Source organism: Tachypleus tridentatus, chromosome 9 (genome assembly GCF_004210375.1).
Source record: "Tachypleus tridentatus isolate NWPU-2018 chromosome 9, ASM421037v1, whole genome shotgun sequence".
Classification (NCBI taxonomy): domain Eukaryota; kingdom Metazoa; phylum Arthropoda; class Merostomata; order Xiphosura; family Limulidae; genus Tachypleus; species Tachypleus tridentatus.
In genome coordinates, this window is record NC_134833.1 from 18669399 (window position 1) to 18681573 (window position 12175).

General features: G+C 35.9%; 1 long non-coding RNA gene across 2 annotated transcripts in view; it reads right to left on the bottom strand.

Annotated features, from left to right (window-relative positions):
* Positions 1–462: 462 nt before the first annotated feature.
* LOC143224802 (uncharacterized) overlaps positions 463–12175 on the bottom strand; it is a 43008-nt gene continuing 31295 nt past the window's right edge. The window contains exon 4 of one of the 2 annotated variants that reach the window (XR_013013448.1): positions 463–2109. This is a non-coding gene — a long non-coding RNA (uncharacterized LOC143224802). Of the gene's footprint in view, positions 2110–2223; positions 2396–12175 lie in introns of those variants that run through there. The other variant, XR_013013447.1, reaches the window with a different exon arrangement.

Sequence of the window (12175 nt, forward strand, 5' to 3'; positions counted from 1 at the left end):
TGTATTATAAAAAAAAAAAAAAGGCTTAAGGGAAAAGTTACCATTGAAAGATGTTTCTAGTGGTAAGTTACTGATTTATTTGCAGTTAAATTTCTGCATTTGTTGTAAAGAGAAGTTAGATAAAAGTTACGAATATGGGTAGATGTTTCATCAGAATGAAATTCCTAATACGGAAGATGTTTAAGATGGAAGTTCCGGCTTAAATTAGCTACTTCTACACTTCCTAGAAAGTGACATCTGTTCATTAAAAACAGTGTATATTATTCACTAAACTAACCTTGTGTTCTTTTCTTAATTTTTAACATCGTGTTTCTAGTGCGAGTTAAATTACATCATTTTATAACACGGTCTCGTGATAAATATGTTTTCTGTTTAGTTTTGTTTTTCTTATCACTTCACAGACGTCACATTAATTCGCTAACGTCACGAGTAACTGGACGAATAATTCATTTATTTCATTCACAAAGTACCAACCATTGACAACGAACTATGAAAAACATCAGGAACTGGGCGTAATGCATCGGACTCGAGTGACAGGGTTTTATCACGAAAATCGTGTCCTGTCGACAATCAACCTGTCATCGAGGTTGGTCCAGACGGAAAGTTTTCTTTTCTTAAAGATTTTAAAATAATAATAAATAAATAAAAAATCCGATTATCACTCTAAACTCGTGGATGACGTAGGTATTAACTCAATTTCATAAAACTATCTTTTTGAACCTCGAATCTAACTCTTTCTCGACTTAAATCAGCGATTTATTTTCTAAATAATCCATCAGCACATTCTACACCTCAGTGATAAAGTGGCGTCGAGTGATATCAGCTCTACCCGATAGATGTCGCTTTGAGGAATCTTCTCTCCTTTCAAACAGTTCAATCTGTCACCAGTGATAACAGTAGGCTTCCGGGAATTGAACGCTTTGATTCTTAAATCAAAGAAGTCTTTATTACAAGTTTAACCGCCTGATTGGTATATCAGAGGTCGGACAAGAGTTAAGATTTTTTTTAAAAAAACCTTCTGCAAAGGTGGCGAACATTAAAGTTCACCAACAGGGTCACTCTAGAGACACGTGATTCATGAGTGTGGGGCACTGTAATAACAGATGGGCGGTACTTACAAATCGGGTCTGGCTTGAGATCGAATTAATTTCCTAGAACTCTCAGCGATACCATTTTTCAGTTTTTTTTTTGTTTTTTTTTTAAATCTGACTGTGTTTACATCTCAACATACAGGACCTGCTTGGACTTTTAAAGATGACACCTTTTGTTGCTATGTAAATTAGTCCAGCAGTGAATTCCACACTTTATTTCACTATTATTTTGTTTGTCTTTTCTTTTCTGGAAATTTACCAACTATATGAATGCTCTGCGCATGCGTTGATAATTTGTAACAGTTTTTTTTTTAATTTCGTGCAAAGCTACTCGAGGGCTATCTGCGCTAGACGTCCCTAATTTAACAGTGTAAGACTAGAGGGAAGGTAGCTAGTCATCATCACCCACCGCCAACTCTTGGGCTACTCTTTTACCAACGAATAGTGGGATTGACCGTCACATTATAACACCCCACGGCTGAAAGGGCGAGCATGTTTGATGCGACCGGGATTCGAACCCGCGACCTTCAGATTACGAGTCGAACGCCTTAACTCACCTGCCGGGCAATTCGTAACAGAAGACAATTCATATGTAAAAGTGTCTAAACTGTAACCGATGGTGTATATTTAATTAACAATTTCAGTTTTAATATCCACAATGTAACCGATGGTGTATATTTAACAATTTCAGTTTTAATATCCACAATGACAATTCAGCGAAACTCACTCGACAGAGATTTTCCTTGATGACACGAATTTATTTTTAAACAAATATTTTGCTCTGGTTTGGTTTCGAATTCCACGAGGGCTATCTGCGTTAGCCGTCCCGAACTTGGCAGTAGTAAACAACATGGAAGGCAGCTAATCAACACCACCTACCACCAACTCTTGGGCTACACTTTCAACATCAAATGGTGGGATTAACTGCACATTATAACACCCCTACAGCTGAAAAGGTGAGTGTGTGTTCGGTGACAGGGATGTGAATCCACGACTCTCATATTGGGAGTCCATCACCCTAATTGATAAAAAAAACGATTGTTTTTAAATACAAGTTGTCCATATAATTGATTTATGCAGTTAGACAGGTGTCAACTCAAGTCGGAAACGACAAAAAAAAAGATTATTCAGGACATAACGAAATTTTATAGCAAATAAAATACAGTCATTCCAATACAGTTGTTTCATTTGATTCTGGTAAGCCTAAAACGAATGTGTAATCCTCTTGCTGGCATACAATACACTTCTACTTTTTAGACGTTGGTTGGTTAGACTTTGTTCCCAGATGAATAGTTAATACATTTCTAGCAAGTAAAGGAAAAATAAAACTTTTACAAAGAAGGTAACTATAAGGAGGGCACAGAGTGTAAATAAAAATACGATAAATTAAACCGAGTGGCGATATATATATATATACTATATCTTAATTTTTGTCTGTGGTATTATGTGGATATGATATAAATACCATCCCTACCATCTTGTTTACATTAGGTTTGAAAGATTCATATTAGCCATCCTTTCATATTCTTCCTGTTTTGAATGGTTTTTCTTTAGTTGTTTTATAATGCAGTGTTTCAGTAGACATGGAAAGGTTGTATTTATAACCAAGTTCTAAATACAATGACGTTCCAGCTGTAAGATTTATTGTTGACCAATCATTTAGCTGGTATTTACCGTTACATCCTGTAGTTACGATTTTAAAAGGAACACCAAATGTCTGTAAGGAAGCTAGTTACAAGGGGTAATGATAACATCATTTACACGAGAATTATGATTTATTTTTAATTACTAGCAGTTATTGTTCGTTTGTTTTGAATTTCGCGCAAAGCTACTCAAGGGCTATCTACACTAGCCGTCCCTAATTTAGCAATGTAAGACTAGAGGGAAGGCTGTTAATCATCACCACCTACCGCTAACTCTTGGGCTACTCTTTTACCAAGGAATAGTGGGATTGACCGTCACATTATAACGCTCCCACGGCTGAAAGGGCGAGCATGTTTGGTGTGACGGGGATTCGAACCCGCGACCCTCAGATTACGAGTCGAACTCCTTAACTCACCTGGACATGCCGAGCCCTAGTAATACTTATAAAAGCGGGCACCCCATTTAAAACTATGTAACCTCATTGAAATTGGGGCCCGGCATGGCCAAGCGTGTTAAGGCGTGCGTAACAAACAAACAAACATTGAAATTTGTTGAGGCCATTATCTTGGATTTCAGCAATCCCGTAGTAAAGAAGTAAGAATGAAGAAGCAGAACAAATAATAACAAGAAATTAAAATTTTTACTTTGATATTTACAGACATAAGAATTTGTGACTCAGTCATTACACAGATATTGTTGTAAAAGGAAACAATGTACAGTATTGTAAAGCTTTAAAGACCTATTGAGAAGGTACTTGAAAGACAATTTCGATCGAAAATCCGGGTTATATCTACACAGACAGTGCTACAACCTGCCTAATATTTGCGATTCTTTGAGAATACGAAAAAAAAACTAACAAAAACACTGTCACGTGCATCTGTTTTTGTTTTCGTGGACTTAAATTTTAAACATTTCATCCGATTTCATGTAGGAGTCACAATCGTAACTACTCGCCCTTGTGATAAAACGTGGATTATAAATCCACTTAGAGTTTTACAGGTGGCATTTAATCTATCATAAAGTGGTATAGAAATTAGTATTAATTATTAGATAAATTAAAATACACAGTTCTATAAATTTAATCCCTCTGTTGATTCAGCAGTAAGTCTGAGGATTTATTAGGCTTAACTACAAACAAACAAGCCCTAAATTTATAATTTAAATTATGTGCCCTCTAGTGGTTGAAAAAGCATTTCAACTCAAATTTAATCAACTTATTCCGCGATTCTACTTTAATTTTACTTATACTTGACAAACAAGGTATACGACAATTTTCCAATCAAGTGTTTACACTTCTTTATTAATTAAAGCAATGAAACTACAACTTGAAATGTTGAAGTGCTTTAGAGGCAAGCCAGTAACAAAAGTTTTCTTTGTTTGTTTGTTTGTTTTTTTTAATTTCGCGGGAAGCTACAAGAGAGTTATCTGTACTAACCGTCCCTAATTTTGCAGTGTAAGACGAGAGGAAAGGCAGATAGTTATTACCACCCACCGCCAACTCGTGAGCCACTCTTTTACAAATGAATAGTAGGATTGACCATAAAATTCTAACGCCCATACGGCTAAAAGGGCGAACATGTTTGGTGTGAAGGGATAACAAGTTTTGAAACCACTTGCATGTCTACTGATTATTATTGTTTGTTTATTTCTTAGAGAAAAGTCACATTGAACTATCTGCTATTATACTGCGGGTAACTGAACCATGAATTTTAGCTTTGTAAGTCCGTAAACTTACTACTGTCCCACCGGTGACAATTGTCATCAATACATTTAGTTCAGTAAATAAATTCTACAAGCATTTTGTTCAATTGGTGTTTTCTCTGTATTTTTAAGCTTAGAAATGCGTTGTTGTTTTTTCTCGTGTTTGCCCGGCATGACCAGACGGTTATAGCGCTCGACTCGCAATCTGAGGGTCGCGGGTTCGAATTCCCGTTCCATCAAACATGCTAACCCTTCCAGACGTGGGGGCATTATAATGTGACAGTCAATTCCACTATTCGTTGGAAAAAGTGTAGCCTAAGAGTTGGCGTTGGGTGGTGGTGACTAGCTGTCTTCCACTACTAAATCATGGATGAATAGCACAGATAGCCATCGTGTAGCTTGGCGCGAAATTCAAAATAAGCAAATTTTCTCGTGTTAAATGCATGACTGCGCAGTAGTGTCTGTCTATAATGTGCCCATCGTGCAGATCGAGTCCCAAATTTTAGCTTTATAAATCCTCTAACGTATCTCTGAACCATTAGATGGAATTTTATGTTCTTTCTCATGATTTAATACACTTTTTGTAACAACAAGAGGGGATCCAGTGCCTTTTCTAACAAAATGAATCAATATTTATTGGCACACCAAGAGAGGGGGGTCTAATATTCCTTTTCACAGAGTGAATCATCATTTTACATCCATTTTTAAAACACCCTAATAAAAAGTGTCCCCTCAATGGAACAGCGGTAAGTCTTCGGATTTACAACGCTTAATATCAGAGGTTCAATTACTGTTGGTGAACATAGCAGATAGTTTGATCAGGCTTTGATACAAAAAACAACACAGGCGGTATGAAAGAATGTTCAGTTTTTGATTCTTTTTCGTTGAGTAGAACTTAGTTGTCCATAACTGAGACTGGAAGACATATACTGTTAATAGGGAACAATGAATCCCTAACTGCACTCGAAGGAAGACTTGCAAAACACATCATGTTTCATTGTTTACTTTGATTTTTTAAAGTAATCATGGTTTTATATATTTCATTTAATTTTTTTCAGTTGTAAGCAGACAGTGAAGAACTTGATAACCCAAATGATTTAAATATGTCAACTTCTGAATATCGGTTTCAGCTACCACTTGGTTTGTATGTTTCTCATAGCTGTATCTTTACAAGATGCTGCGGGTATCTGGACTAATTCTTTTCGAAACATACAGTAACAACATATTTCAGTTCTACTCAGATGAATTATTTCCAGTTATTTCTCTGAAAATGAATGGTTTATCGACTTGCCAAGATTTAAAACAACAACGAATAATAAAGGTAATGTATAATTAAATCAGAATGAGTTAGAGACAAGAATGGATAACTCACTCAGGTAATGTATAATTAAATCAGAATGAGTTAGAGACAAGAATGGATAACTCACTCAGGTAATGTATTATTAAATCAGAATGAGCTAGAGACAAGAATGGATAACTCACTCAGGTAATGTATAATTAAATCAGAATGAGCTAGAGACAAGAATGGATAACTCACTCACGTAATGTATTATTAAATCAGAATGAGTTAGAGACAAGAATGGATAACTCACTCACGTAATGTATTATTAAATCAGAATGAGTTAGAGACAAGAATGGATAACTCACTCACGTAATGTATAATTAAATCAGAATGAGCTAGAGACAAGAATGGATAACTCACTCAGGTAATGTATAATTAAATCAGAATGAGCTAGAGACAAGAATGGATAACTCACTCAGGTAATGTATAATTAAATCAGAATGAGCTAGAGACAAGAATGGATAACTCACTCAGGTAATGTATAATTAAATCAGAATGAGCTAGAGACAAGAATGGATAACTCACTCAGGTAACTTATTATTAATTCAGAATGAGCTAGAGACAAGAATGGATAACTCACTCAGGTAAGTTATTATTAATTCAGAATGAGCTGGAGACAAGAATGGATAACTCACTCAGGTAATTTATTATTAATTCAAAATGAGCTGGAAAAAAGAATGGATAACTCACTCAGGTAATTTATTATTAAATCAGAATGAGCTGGAGACAGGAATGGATAACTCACTCAGGTTATATAACTTTTCTGTAATTGAATTTTTTGTAGTTTCTAATAGGTACTAAATAAAGACATTTTTATGTTTCCCAATAAATAATTCGAGTTTTAAAAATTATAGAAATGTATTAATTCAGCTCATAAAAATAGCATAAATTATCTAAATTATGTATAAAACGTATTCAATCAACACTCTCATTAGGATAAAATAAATATTTCTCAGCGTACAAATACTTAGGTTTTCTAATCAACTGTTTATCAGAGTATAAATATTCAAGTGCTACAAAACACAACGTTTCTTAGAGAATACAATCAATTGTCGTAAAAAACGATGCTCCTCAGATTGTAAAAAGTCTAGCTTTATAAAAAAATAAATAACGCATTTCAGAGAACAAATCGTCAAATGTGAAAAGCGATGGTTGTTCCAGTGTACTAGTTTTACTTGGTCGCAGAAAGCTTAGATGTTTTGAATCTCGCGCAAAGCTACACAAGGGCTATTTGCGCTAGCCGCCCCTAATTCAGCAGTGTAAGACTAGATGGAAAGCAGCTAGTTATAACCATCCATCGACAGCTCTTGGGCTACTATTTTACTAACGAATAATGGGATTGACCGTCACTTTATAACGACCCCACAGCTGAAAGGGCAAGTATATTTGGAGTGACGAGAATTCGAACCCGCGACCCTCAGATTACGAGTTGAGTGCCTTAACTACCTGGCCGTGCCAAACCTCTATAGATGTTTTATGGTTTAAAGATAAAGAAGTTATATTATAAAATGTACTCTAGAATAAAGTTTGAAACAGCTTGAAATGAAAATATAGAATACTTTATGATACGTTTCACTGTTTAACACCATAACAAGTGTAGAGCTTTTCGGCATGAACAGGAAGACGTAATGTATTCCTTATTCTCATGAATAATTGTTCATCATGGAATGTTTTACTTAAAGAGACACAAAGTAAAAAAATAATGTGATCTCTAAACTAACTGCTTTTCAAATAATCCACTAAATGTTTAATCTTTCAAGTAATCGTATAAAGAATAAATTAAGTTGATATAAAGAGCTAACTTAACCTAATGCTTATCTATTAGCGCATGAATAGCAATATAAAAATGAACACTACAGTAAGCATATTATCCACTATGAAAAAATAAACTTTTTTATCAAACAGCTCTTTATGTAAAAAATTCCGCATTAATTTTTTTCAACCAATGGCCGGACCTGTAAATTAATTCCTTGTAGCTCTATGAAAAAAAAAAAAAAACGTATCAGTTTTCTTTCCAAACACTAAATATGTGATGAATATAATTCCACAATAGTTTGGTTTTGGTTTTTTTGTCGAGAAGAAAGGAGAGACGCAAACCATGCCATTCGAGAAAATTCAACTCCAGCCCTAGTAACTTAATACTGAGCAGATCAAGTGACTGTCCAAGAAGTTAATAACACACTTAAGAGTTAGTCCTAAATACATACATAGTAACGTGTTTACGTCTAATAACCTTACACTCATTTTTCGTACGTAAAGAACGTCGGACACATGTATGTGTGTGTGTGTGTGTGTGTGCGTGCGCGTTTGTATCCTTCCATCTTCATAAAGCCTGAAAAATGTGACTATGGAAACACTGGCTGTTAACACAGTGTGTTATCAAACGTTAACTCTGACCAACGTGACAGGTTGTTTAGACACACAATCCACGTTCTACTCATAAAATTCTCTGTTTAATACAAACGTGGTGAAAAAAGCACCACGCCCTTTTGGCTTTCCTTCAACAGCTTGTCTGTTAAGAGTTGAATACAGCGAAACTTCTTGGAAAGGAAGTAAATCGATACTTCTAGATTCAAGTAGATATTGCCCGGGAAAAGAATTGGGGTCAACATACACGCACATATATATAATCCTTGGCTTAATTTCAACTGCATATAAGAACGTTTCAATGTTTCTATAAGCACCCTTGTTATATTCATTCGGAATTTTTCAGGGTTTTCGCAAAAATAATATTAGATTAGAAATGACAAAAAATGTACATTATTATATCAATATCATTCAATACGGGATTTTTTTTTTATTGTGATAAACATATCACGAAGTTTCTCATACTTTTGTATTAATAATCACGATTCTTAATTTATCAAACCAATTACTCGTTTTATTTGCCATACACTAAACGCACTGACAAACAATTAGTTTTTTTTCGTCTACTTCAGTTTAATATCGTAAATATGTTTTGTTGATTTTAGCGATAATTTTATATTACATGTAACTAAATTTCTGTAATGTTTATTAAAAAAAACAATATTCAACAAACATTATTTCGTGCATAAATATATTCCTAATACTACCGTGAGATGGCGCCACTAACATGCGCAAAGTTTGCAAGGACTCGCTTTTGCAGCATCAATGAATGGAAGTGCGGAAGGCTTTGATGTGGACTGTGGCGTTTCTAGAAGGCCTTGAATTACAGAGTATGGTGTTATTAATTACAAACTTCTAATCGTCAAACTAAACTAGCGTAGCGGCGTAGCTCGTTGCTTTGGATATAAATTCCGAAACAATGCCAAGTCAGATAGCAGATGATGTATACGCGTCAAGGGAGTTTGTGCTAATTAGGCCTAAACTGCCGCCGGCAAGAGTTCCTTTCTAGTCCTTTTACATCTCAAAAAACTCGGCAGTGGGTAATCCCAACATACAACAGGTTTGCTAGCAATTAAAATTACACATTTTGACACCTTCTCTGGTGGCGCTGTGATCGACACGGATGTTTTATGTGAGATTTACATAAATTCCTTTCTTAAATAACAGCAAAAACAAATTGCGGCTTCTTTGACAACGAATATAAACCAATGACATGGATAGGATTTTGAACCTTAAACTTTCTCAAAGTCAAGGCTGTGCACCCTTAAGATGGCGCTAAATCTTAATAAAAATTTCCATTTAACTCCACCTGCTCGTAAAAGATTTAAATGGCCATTACGACAGTCGAACTTTAATTAACCATAAACGTACAGAATAGTAAAATATTAAATAATGTGGATTAATAAGTATCTAGCCACAATACATTATTTATTAACTTATGCTAACGTAAAGAGCAAAACAGTTATTTTACAAGGCTTGGCGTGTTACCAAAAGTATGTGTTTTCTGACAGCAAAGCCACATCGGGCTATCTGCTGAGTCCACCGATGGGAATCGAAGGCGTATTACCAAAAGTGTAAGCCACACAAGGCAACTAAATGATAACCGGTCCGGCATGGCCAGGTGGTTAAGAAGCTTGACTCGTAATCTGAGGGTCGCGGGTCCAAAACCCCGTCACACCAAACATGCTCGTTCTTTCAGCCGTGGAGGCCTTATAATGTGACGATCAATCCCACTATTCGTTGGTAAAAGAGTAGCCCAAGAGTTGGCGGTGGGTGGTGATGACTAGCTGCCTTCCCTCTAGTTTTAAACTGCTAAGTTAGGGACGACTAGCGTAGATAGCCCTTGTGTAGCTTTGTGCGAAGTCCAAAACAAACAAACGATAACCTAAATTGCTATTATCATAGCTACGATAGGGTAAAACCACCGTTATGAAATGTCCAGTTCAATTCGATGTTATGCAAATCAGGCATCAAATGAGTGGTCATTTACGTCATTTGTCGCACTGAGGTGAAAAGACGGTTTGATTTGTTTGGAATTTCACCCAAGGCTACATAAGGGCTATTTATGCTAGTCGTCCCTAATTTAGCAGTGAAAGAATAGAGGGAAGGCAGCTAATCGTCACCACCTTCCGCCAACTCTTGCTTTACTCTTTTACCAACAAATAGTGGAATTGACTGTCACATTATAATATCCCCGTGGTTGAAAGAGCGAGCATGTTTGATAGAACGGGGATTCGAACCTGCAACCCTCAAACTGAAAGTCGAGCGCCCTAACCGCCTGACTAAATGTGAATGACAAAGTTTCAATTGCTTTAGACTGTTCGTAAGTTACGACTAGAATGGTGGATGTACCAGCCAATAGAGTAGGTTGTTGTGAATTAGTAAAAGTTATATCAAAAGTGTCGTTACTAAGAAGTAGTATCACTTCTGAAACAGTTCTTCGAAATTATAAGTCAAAGCAAAATAAAATATGTTATAATATGTCCAAGATACTACATCTGTCATATCCAGTGCCGACAAGAACTTTCCTTCATTACCAGATCACTTCAAACCAGTTGGAACACAACAGATATAGCAGTGGTGTAGGCGCTGTATTCATTATAACAGTTATGGTGTCATCTACATTAAGTGACCTGGTGGTCAGGGCACTCGATTCGCAATTTGTGAATCGCTGCTTCGAATCTAACCACCTGTAACGGATCTACTATTTATTTTAATATAAATGTTTTAGTTGAGTACATACTTAGAAATGCATGGTACTTATACTGTTAACTATGTATTACGAAATTTCCGCCAATTCTCGAAATTCGTAGAAGATTCTCGAGTGTAAGAATCAACAATATATATTTTAAGAAAGCTCTGGCGTGTTACTGCCAACTGAAATTTCTAGAACCCAGCCTTAACGTTTATAAACCGAACCATCGACAGACGGTTTATATTGTTGGTTTCCTATAGTTAGTATACTGTAAACCTCGGAAGCTGTAACTGTGATAAACGCTTATTAATCGGGCACTATTAACATTATCGAACTGCACGAACATCAAGTCTTATGCCGTGAACCAAATGAAGTTGGTGAAGTGTTATATGAAAGATTTACAGATCAGAATGATGTCAAGAATTATTTGCCACTAATACCTAAAACAAGCATGTGGGAACAAAAAAGAATCGGTTTAGTTCTTAAGAATGCGACGTTACATGCAGGATAAATAGTCCTTTTACGTCATTACCCCAAATAAGAGTTTAGGATACGTATTTGTGAATGTCATTGCTCCCCCAAAGGAGTGGTACGTTTTCTTCAAGTCTGGATACATATGACTGAGAGAGACAGTCAAGTGCCTTCTAGAAATTTTTCGGAAATACAAAAATTTTGTCAAAGCCCGAAGTTCTTACGACACCTGCAACAATATGATGGAAACGCGGTAAAAATCAGTTGAAACGGTTTGTTTCTATAAACAACCTGCGTTTCCTTAGCGATACTTACTTCCTGTCTATCACGTGACGAATTGTTACGTATACTTCTGGCGTGTAATTTTATCACGGACAGCCATTGGCGTCTGTTCATCGTCAAGTGTTTGTCTGAAAAAAAAGTGTGAAAGACCAAGATAGCACATTGCACATCTATAAATCAGCACTGTAGGAGGCATTTCGATGTGCCCTTTACTTTCAATGGCTTCCTTTTGTGGCAGCGATAAATTATGTTTGCAATAAGTTCTGTAAGAAGCAGGATCAGGTGTCAGAGTTCGGTTCTCAGAGGACATGGATCTTTTGTGGTTTTGTCATCAGTTTGTTACAGTAAGTTAGTACGTCCAGTTTGTTTGCGGTCCGTTGAAAACGCAAGGCAATATGGTTATTATCACCATAATTAACCTCTGACAATAAGCAATAACTTTTTATTTATTTGTAACGATGGCGAACGTTTCTGCAAGTTAAATATACTTGTAGGTCACGAAGGTCAACAGAAGCAGTTATAAGTTAAAATCAATGGAGGTAATTATTTTAGACACTACTAACTTCTTTGCTTGCAATAAAA